The sequence below is a fragment of the Odocoileus virginianus genome, chromosome 8, assembly GCF_023699985.2.
Source record: "Odocoileus virginianus isolate 20LAN1187 ecotype Illinois chromosome 8, Ovbor_1.2, whole genome shotgun sequence".
Classification (NCBI taxonomy): Eukaryota; Metazoa; Chordata; class Mammalia; order Artiodactyla; family Cervidae; genus Odocoileus; species Odocoileus virginianus.
The window spans coordinates 36973925-36984656 of record NC_069681.1 but is presented as its reverse complement, the minus strand read 5'-3'; positions in this window follow the sequence as shown (position 1 = coordinate 36984656).

Genomic DNA, 10732 nt, shown 5'->3' with positions numbered 1-10732 from the left:
AACATACTTCTATATAGACTTTAGTTTCCAAAGCTAATAATTAAACTAAGTTTATCTGGCTTACTGCAGAAAAATGAAAGTCTATTTTTAAAGCCGTCTTCCTTAAAATGAAATGTAAATGTTTTGAAGCTCAAACCCTTTTGAAAAATGCAAACATTTAAATTTGCTGAATGAATTAATAATTATCTACACTGATTTCACTCTCGGTCCTTCACTTGTTTCTCCTCCCATAGTAATGGTATTACTACTCATCTAGCTTTCCCAGCTAGAACATCCTCACTTCTATTAAGATGGTTACTATTGGGAAAAAAAAAAAAAAAAGATAGGAAAGAACAGTGTTGGAAACAACATAGAGAAATTGGAACCCTTCTGCACTAATGTTGGGACAGTAAAATGGCACAACCATTGTGGGAAACAGTATGTAAGTTCCTCAAAAAATTTAAAAAATATAATTATGTATAATCCAGTAATGCTACTTGTGGGTATAACTGAGGTCAGGTTCTTTAAGAGCTTGTTATACACTCATGATTATAGTAGCATTGTTTACATTAGCTGAAATGTAGAGGAAACCCAAGTGTCCATAAGCCAAATGTGGTATATACTTACAATGGAATGTTATTCAGCCTTTAAAAAGAAGGAAATTCAGTAATATGCTAAGCAAAGATGAACCTTCAGGACAGTTTAATAAATGAAATAAACTGCCAAAAAGGCAAAAAAAAAAAAAAAAAAAAATCCTCAATTTCCTCCTCTCTCACATCTTCAGACTTAGTCACTAGATCCTAAGGATTCTGCCCTTGGAATATTTCTCAAATTTCTGCTCTTTCATTCCACTACTACTCCTTTTGTTTATGTTTCACTTGGACTATAGTAACTGCTTACTTAGTCCTTCAGAGATTCCTTTAACACATATTTACAGAGGACTCACTGCTATACACTACCTATGTTATTAAAACCACCACAATTCTGTCTACTGTCTAGTCATAGCTGAGCTCTAGATTCTATGTACAGCCATTTGTTTAATATCTCCATTTGGCAGTCTCATTAGTATTTTGCACTTGAGTGAGTGATAATTGCTGTCTTATCTGACTCTTGGCGACCCCAAGAACTGTAGTCTGTCAGGCTCTTCTGTCCATGAAATTCTCCAGGCCAGAATACTGGAGTGGGTTACCATTTCCTTCTCCAGGGGATCTTCCCAACCCAGGGATCAAATACAGGTCTTCTATATTGCAGGTAGATTCTTTACCATCTGAGCCACCAGGGAAGCCTACTGTTGAGAGACATTTCTAAGTATAAAGGCAGGTCAACTTAAAAAGTATCAGCAGATACATGCTTGACTTTATCTTATAATCTATAGGCAATACATTAGAATAAATTGATCCAAAGCTGACGTCAGAATTTACCCTTCCTGAATCACCAGCCTCCCAACTGGTTTCTCCTTTATATCTAGCTTTTCAGTAAATACAACTGTCAGCATTCTAGTAGCTCCAATTAAAAACCTCGGAATTATCTCTGACTCACCCTCTGTCCCCTCCCCCTTATCCAGTCCTATCGATTTGGCTTCCAGCTTCTGTCTGGGAGAAGCTGGCTTCCCTGCTGGCTCAGATGGTAAAGCATCTACCTGCAATGCAGAAGACCTGGGTTTGATCCCTCGGTTGGAAAGATTCCCTGGAGAAGGAAATGGCAACCAACTCCAGTACTCTTGCCTGGAAAATCCCATGGATGAAAGAGCCTGGTAGGCTACAGTCCATGGGTTTGCAAAGAGCCCAAGTGAGCGACTTCACTATCTGTCTATAATCCAGTCACTTGTTCCATCTCTGAAGCAGAGATGGTTCAAACTAAACTAAACTAAAGTACCATCACTTACTAGCTATGCCAACCTTGGGTAATTGTCTGGAAGTCCTGGTTTCAAATGCAAAACCACACTAGGTATTGTTTAAAGAAAATTCTAACAGTGTGACTTTGCCTATTAGGAATCAAAGTCTGACTGAGTGAAGAAAAAAATGAGTGCTGATTTGGTCTCTTTATCTCCCCCAAACTGGTTTATACTGATAGTGGAAAGAAATGGAAGTTACCAGAATCTCTGCATTTGAATGCAGAGTTCTAAAGAATAGCAAGGAGAGATGAGAAAGCCTTCCTCAATAATCAGTGCAAAGAAATAGAGGAAAACAATAGAATGGGAAAGAGATCTCTTCAAGATAATTAGAGATACCAAGGGAACATTTCAATAAAAGATGGGCTCAATAAAGGACAGAAATGGTAGGGACCTAACAAAAGCAGAAGATATTAAGAAGAGGTGGCAAGAATACACAGAAGAACTGTACAAAAAAGATCTTCATGACCCAGATAATCACAATGGTGTGATCACTTATCTAGAGCCAGACATTCTGGAATGCGAAGTCAAGTGGGCCTTAGGTATCATCACTGCGAACAAAGGTAGTGGAGGCGATGGAATTCCAGCTGCTGCTGCTGCTGCGTCACTTCAGTCGTGTCCGACTCTGTGCGACCCCATAGACGGCAGCCCACCATGCTCCCCTGTCCCTGGGATTCTCCAGGCAAGAACACTGGAGTGGGTTGCCAGTTCTTTTTCTGTCCAGTTGGTCTATTTCAAATCCTAAAATATGATGCTGTGAAAGTGCTGCACTCAATATGCCAGCAAATTTGGAAAACTCAGCAGTGGCCACAGGACTGGAAAAGGTCAGTTTTCATTCCAATCCCTAAGAAAGGCAATGCCAAAGAATGTTCAAACTACCACAGAATTGCATTCATCTCACACACTAGCAAAGTAATGTTCAAAATTCTCTAAGCCAGGCTTTAACAGTATGTGAACTGTGAACGTCCAGATGTTCAAGCTGAATTTAGAAAAGGCAGAGGAACCGATCCCAACATCTGCTGGATCATCAAAAAAGCAAGAGTTCCAGAAAAACATCTAGCAACAGTTAGAACTGGACATGGAACCAGAGACTGGTTCCAAATAGGACAAGGAGTACATCAAGGTGTATATTGTCACCCTGCTTATTTAACTTATATGCAGAGTACATAATGAGAAATGCTGAGCTGGATGAAGCACAAGCTGGAAGCAATATTGTTGGGAGAAATATCAATAACCTCAGATCTGCAGATGATACCACCCTTATAGTGGAAAGCGAAGAAGAACTAAAGAGCCTCTTGATGAAAGTGAAAGAGGAGAGTGAAAAAGTTGGCTTAAAGCTCAACATTCAGAAAACTAAGATCATGGCATCCGGTCCCATCACTTCATGGCAAATAGATGGGGAAACAGTGGAAACAGTGACTGACTTTATTTTTCTGGGTTCCAAAATTATTGCTGATGGTGACTGCAGCCATGACATTAAAAGACACTCCTTGGAAGGAAGGTTATGCCCAACCTAGACAGCATATTAAAAAGGAGAGACATTACTTTGCTAACAAAGGTCCATCTAGTCAAGGCTGTAGTTTTTCCAGTGGTTATATATAGATGTGCGAGTTGGACTATAAAGAAAGCTGAAAGTCAAAGAATTGATGCTTTTGAACTGTGGTGTTGGAGAAGACTCTTAAGAGTCCCTTAGACTGCGAGGAGATCCAACCAGTCCATCCTAAAGGAGATCAGTCCTGGGTGTTCATTGGAAGGACTGATGCTGAAGCTGAAACTCCAATACTTTGGCCACGTCATGTGAAGAGTTGACTCACTGGAAAAGACCCTGATGCTGGGAAAGATTGAGGGCAGGAGAAGGGGACGACAAGGATGCGATGGTTGGATGGCATCACCAACTCAGTGGACATGAGTTTGGGTGAACTCCGGGAGTTGGTAATGGACAGAGAGGCCTGGAGTGTTGCCGTCCATGGGTCGCAAAGAGTGGGACACAACTGAGCAACTGAACTGAACTGAACTGAACCAGAATTTCATTGGGAGTGGTATTAATGCCCTGGGGCTGTCTGGGCTTCTCACAAGAATGTGGAGACTCTACTACGTTTATTTGATGGTTGCAATGAGAGAATTGTCTTGCTTCCACATGACTTTTAAATACTAAATTTTGAAATCGGAGTAGCCTTGATGTAAAGTATGATTTTGAGATAGAAAGTAGATTATTTTGAGATATTTTATATTATGGAGAAGTATTTTGATCCAACATTGAAAAAGAAAATCTAGCTCATTGATGAGAATCACACTTCCTTATTTTCCTCACTCCAAAAATCTGCGATTTGTCTTGGTGTATTATTTTTGCTTCTTCTTCTTATCATATGTATATTTATAAATCAGGGCTATTCTTACTTATTCTAGCACTGTTTTAAATTCTAGTATCCACCAACACCTCTGATCTTTCAAGTTCTTCTTGAAAGGGATGGCTTATTTCTCTTGTATTCAAACAAGGTATTTAAGAGACACAAGCATCTGACTACTTTATGTTGTCTGTTGAAGTCAGGTCTGAGCATTGACAGTTTAAAATATACAGTGTTCTACTATTAATTAATTTTTATATCTCAGCATTACAATTTGGGCATTTTAGGTTAGTTTGGTAAACTATGTGTGTAGATGTGTATGTGTTTGTTAGTCGCTCAGTCGTGTCTGACTCTTTTTAACCCCATGGACTGTAACCCACCAGGTTCCCCTGTCTGTGGGGTTCTCCAGGCAAGAATCCTGGAGTGGGTTGCTGCGGGGAGCCAGCCTGACTGCTCAGGCTCCTTCTTGGCTCTGAGAGAGATCAAGAGGTCCCTCTCTGTCCCGCCACCCCTGATTTATTAAAGCACAGGTTGGCCTTTCTCACCTCCCTCAAGGAAATTGCTGTAGCGATCTTTCACCTGTTTTCCTGGTGCTGATAAACTCGTCATGATTGAAGCCTGTTTTCTATCTAGTTAATGTTCTATTGATCTCAGTCATGTTGGGCGCTAGGGTGATGCTTTATTGATCTTAAGTGGAGGAATTTAAAATATCTGTGCCTGTAGCTCTGCACATATGCAAACCTTTGATCTATTAGTAACTCCTGTTAGCATATATATAGGTGTGGTAGTCTTCAATAAAGTTGGCAGAGTCAGACGCAAGCTGACTGTGTCCCTCTCAACCCCATCTTTCTAAGTCTTTCTGAGTCTTATTTTTCTTAGGTACTCTGGTAATTGCGTTCTCGACCAGTTCGTTTGCCGGCAGGCTCCGGCAGGTTGCCAGTCCCTCCTCCAGGGGATCTTCCTGACCCAGGGACTGAATGCACGTCTCCCGCACTGCAGGCAGATTTTTACGGTCTGAGTCACCAGGGAAGGTGCAAGTGTGTAAGTGGATCCTATTATCTATGATATTTAAATTCGGATTATTAAAGGGATCATTTAAAAACATCGGTTCAATAAAAATGAGTGCTTTGTCTGGTGGGGTTAAAAACCACTGATTTAGACGGCAGTGTGCCCTTGAGAAGAGGCCAAAGAAAAAACCAAAGAGACTAGCAGACAGAAGGGGGCCCACAGTATGGTTGAGTAAGATGTAGATCATGTGGACATGATAGCTGAGGTCATAAAAAGGCAGCAGAAGACCCAGCAGAAATCAAGGCCTCCACTTGAGTCCAGGTGAGACCAACTATACACGGTGGGGGGAAAGGCTGTGGGAACAGGATACTCCCCACAGACTGTATCTCCTTCGGCCTATGCAAAGATGCTCCAAAAACTCCCTTAGCTCAGACCACCCTGCTGCTGCTGCTAAGTCGCTTCAGTCGTGTCTGACACTGTGCGACCCCATAGCCGGCAGCACATCAGGCTCCCCCGTCCCTGGGATTCTCCAGGCAAGAACGCTGGAGTGGGTTGCCATTTCCTTCTCCAATGCATGAAAGTGAAAGTGAGAAATGAAAGTGAAGTCACTCAGTCATGTCCAACTCTTTGCGACCCCATGGACTGCAGCCAACCAGACTCCTCCGTCCATGGGATTTTCAGGCAAGAGTACTGGAGTGGGGTTCCATTGCCTTCTCCACAGATCACCCTAGAGGAAGCCAAAGAGAAAGAGAAGGGGAGAAGCACCAGGTTCACTATTTACTTTAAAGAGACAGAAGGTAACCAAGAAGAGAATGAATTAAGTTGGATGCTTTCATTTTCCTCTTTCTCAGGAAATGGAATCTTGAAGGCAAAATTTCTTTCTGTTATTTGAAAATGAAAAAAATGACTTATTTTCACACAGATTGAGGACTCGTGACTGGAAGTTATTTCCTTCACTGTTCATTCTCTTCCAAGCTCCCATCATCTCTTGCTTGGAAAACTGCACTCGCCTCTTAGCTGGTTTCCTTGCTTTCTCCTTCCTAATCATAATCTATTCTTCTTGGAACTGAGTGAGCCTTTAATATCCATCAGTCATGTCATTCTCTTACTTTTAAGGTTCCCTGATGCCTCCTTTGCACCATTATCCTTGCTCTGAATGATATTCCCCAACCACTGTCTCTTGTGTTGTTATTCAGTTGCCAAGTCGAGTCTGACTCTTTGTGACCCCATGGACTGCACATGCCAAGTTCCTTCGTCCTTCAGTATCTCTCGGAGTTTGCTCAGATTCACGTCCATTGAGTCAGTGATGCTATCTAATAATCGCATCCTCTGCTGTCCCCTTCTCCTTTTGCCTTCAATCTTTCCCAACTTAAGGGTCTTTTCTCATATCTGTACATGACTACTGGAAAAACCGTGGCTTTAACTCTACAGACCTTTTTTTGGCAAAGTGATGTCTCTGCTTTTTAATATGCTGTCTAGGTTTGTCGTAGCTTTCCTCCCCTAATGTCTCATTTCTCCCTTGAGCCTGCCAATTTCTTTCCTGCTCCAGACCTCTGCACTTGCTGTTCTGTGTAGGAAGCTCTTCTCTAGAAGTGCTTGGCATGGCTGGTTCCTTGTAATCATCCAGGGCTCATCCTCTTGGACTCTGAGTAGCAACAATCTTTTTTGACTGCCTATTGGAGATGACTGCCTCCTCCTCTCTGTTCCTGCCATCCATTCAGTGTCACATCACCCTCTTTATTTACCTGGATAGCACTTGCAATGGTCTGTCTCAGCTGACATCTCAGTTGATGGTGACTCCATCTTTCCAATTTCGAGGGCTCCAGACCTTGGCATCATCCTTGGCTCTCCTTTTCTCCAATACCCCACATTCAATCTAACAGGAAACACTGATGGCTCTGTCCTGAAAATGGGGGCAATTGACCATTTACCAATGTCTCCTTTGCCTCCTGTCTTGGTCTAAGCTGTATCATCTCTCCTGATTATGGAATACAGTAAGCCCCCTACATGAAAAGCTTCAAGTTGCAGACTTACAAAGATGTGAACAAGGATTCCATCACTGTCAGGCATGAGTAAAATTGCAGCTTGCCCTTCATCTTCTAGTGCTGATGATCTTTTAGCTCTACCATCTCCACCACCTTTCCCTCTTCTAGTCTGAAACTTGTTCACTTGATGTCAGGCCCTGTATTCCAGCTGATGTACTATACTACTGTACTTTTCAAGGTATTGTACTTTAAGATTGAAATTGTTTAAAAAATTGTTTGTGCTTGTTTTTTATGTATTATTTATGTGAAAAGTATTATAAAGCTATTACAGTACAGTACAATATAGCCAATTGTGTTAGTTGGGTACCTAGGCTAACTTTGTTGGACTTATAAACTGAACTTATGAACGCACTCTCAGAATGGGACTCATTTGTATGTAGGGGACTTACTATACCACTTCACTGCTTTTCCTGCTTTACATTGGCCCTCCTACAGTCTATTCTCAATGAAACAGTTAAAATGACATTTCAAAATCTGTTCGAATACCCCCATTGGCTCCCTATTTCTTTCACACTAAATGTCTTGCAATAGCCCACAAAGCCCAACTATTTTACTCTGCTTGCATTTGAACTCCTGAGGACAAAAATTGTAGTTTCTAGTGTTCACTAAAGTATCCCAAGTACCTGGAAGTACCTGGTAACACAGTAGGGGATCAATAAATAACCTTGGGGTAAATGGATGATTCTTGTTTCCTTTTTCATCATTTATTTTTTCCCTGTTGGAATGAAAGCTGCATGAAGGCAGGGTCCTTATTGGTCTTTTTAATGTGATATACAAAGCACTCAGAAGAGCATCTGGTGTATACTAAGTGCTTAACAAATTTTTGTTAAAGGAATGTGAATATCTTCTATGAAAATGGCATTGCATCTGCTTACGTCATACTGAATGAATATATTGTGCATACAGGTAAATAACCTCCATTCATCACTTTCAGGCACCTATCAGTGGTGGATGATGAGTGTCATACAATAAAGCAGGGAATGAACTGTTCACATACATAGAACTTTATGGGAAACAGTATGCAGGGTTGTGTTTGCCCCAAAGTTACAATCATGTAGTGAACTGGAATATATTCAGTAAACATCACCATTCTTCCTGCAATTTGCACTATCTATACAAACTCTTCCGCTTAACTTCCTCTGGAAAAAGAAAGCTACTGCTTTGCTGGTTATTTGCAAAACTGCTTACCCCAGGGGGCTTTCTTTTTTTTGTGGGGGGGGGGAGGTTGTTTACAAAAATGAAAAAAAAATTGTTATTTCAGTGTATAAGAGTATTTTGTATTCTTGAAGGAGAGATTTATGATGCCAATGACTTATACAATCTAGTTTGTTTTTGATCTGTATTGAAGGGCATTCATATCCATATACTCCTGTGTGCAAATATAGGGGATCCGAAACCATTCTCTGTGATTGTTTGGATTGTTAATCTCTCCAGGGTTTCTTCAACATTCTCAGAGTCAGTTTCTGGCACCAAAGGGAAAAGGGAGAAGTTGAGATGCAATTTTATCTCCCAATTGAACTTGATTAAATGGGGACTGTTCTAATCAAAAGTTTGAATCCTACGGGAGTGCAGCGTTGTTAACGGGTTTAAGAATATTTGAGAAGAACCAGGAAGAAGAGTACCAAAAGTTAAGGCAGAAAAGGCATTAGGCAAGAATAACTGTAGTTAAAGTTTATTAATAGGCTTAAAATTAGGTGAACAAATTGCTTCACAGATAGTGTCAAGCTCATCGCTAGACTGCCAGAGGAAGTGGAAAAGAGCTCTTTGAAAACATTATTTTTATTATTTTAATAATTTGTGTAGGCATCATAGTAGCTGCAATCTGTTAGCCAGAAACAATTGCCAGCTGGTGTCATCATGGAGTAACTATAGTAGGCTGAATGCAAACATGTTTTCCCTTTACCTAGAGAGGATTCAATTTTAGAAAGTTTCTATTCATTTTTGCCTGAATGTGAGGTCTGCCCACATAGATAAGGAAGCCTGTTTATTGCTCCTGATTTAAGAGCTTTGATTAGGTTCACACCAAGTTCCACAATTATAATAGAAAGAGCACACCTGAGATAGACTGTTTATACAACTAAAGTTACCCATCATTAAAAATGAATACTTGGGTCTATGCCTGAATTATCGATGTAATTGCTTGATGCTATGGTTTGTTTTTCTTCTGAAGGAAACGGTGGCACTCCATTAGTTATTTTACTGAAAGCAGAAACAGATCTTCTGGGATAATGTTATTTGAAAAAGGTTAAAAGTGCACTTATTTATAGAAACATACATTTTGTTAGCAACATAGCTGTTATATCTGTTTGCTGTAATATCTTCTAAAATTCTCCTAGGTAACTTACAATGACATAATCATGTTAAGATTGTCATTGTCGTTCCCTTTTTTATCTGGAAAGTCACAGGCTAGGTTCCACAACAATGCAAGATGTAGAGATTACTCAGCTTTGCCTACAAAGCCAGAGGGAGAGAGAAAAATAATTTAATTGTTCTATTGCAGTTCTGTTGTCTCTTCCTGCCTCTTGACTCAAAGGATCTCAAGAGAGGAGAATGGAAATTATGGGCTCTGTTGTTGATGTTCGTTGGATTTCTTAAATGGTGATTTGAATGCATTTCAGGGATGATAGTGGTTTCTAATTCTGGCTCTGTTTTCATGTAGTTTTCCTTGGTTAAGTTTCCTCATCTCTGAAATGGCATATTATTCAGTTGTCCTTCTGTATCCCAGGTTCCTTATCCACAGATTCAACCAACTAAGGACTGAAAATATTTGAAAAAAAGTCCAGATAATTCCAAAAAGCAAAACTTGAATTTTCTGTGTGTCAAAAACTATTTACATAGCATTGACATTGTATTAGGTATTATAAGTAATCTAGAGTGACTTAAAGGTATATGGGAAGATGTGTGTAGGTTATATGGAACTACTTTACAGCAAAAAGAAACAGTGGAAACAGGGACAAATTTTATTTTCTTGGGCTCCAAAACCACTGCAGCTGGTGACTGCAGCCATGAAACTAAAAGATGCTTGCTCCTTGGAAGAAAAGCTATGACAAACCTAAGCAGCACTTTTAACAAGCAGAGACATCACTTTGCAGACAAAGGTCTGTATAGTCAAAGTTATGGTTTTTCCAGTAGTCATGTATGGATGTGAGAGTTGGACTATAAAGAAGACTGAGCACCAAAGAATTGATGTTTTTGAATTGTGGTGCTGGAGAAGATTCTTGAGAGTCCCTTGGATTTCAAGGAGATCCAACCAGTCAATCCTAAAGGAAATCAACCCTGAATACTCAATAGAAGGACTGATACTGAAGTTGAAGCTCCAATACTTTGGCCACCTGATGGGAAGAGTTGACTTACTGGAAAAGACTCTGATGCTGGGAAAGATTCGAGGGCAGGAGGAGAAGGGGGTGACAGGACAAACTGGTTAGATAGCATCACTGACTCAATAGACATGAATTTGAACAAAC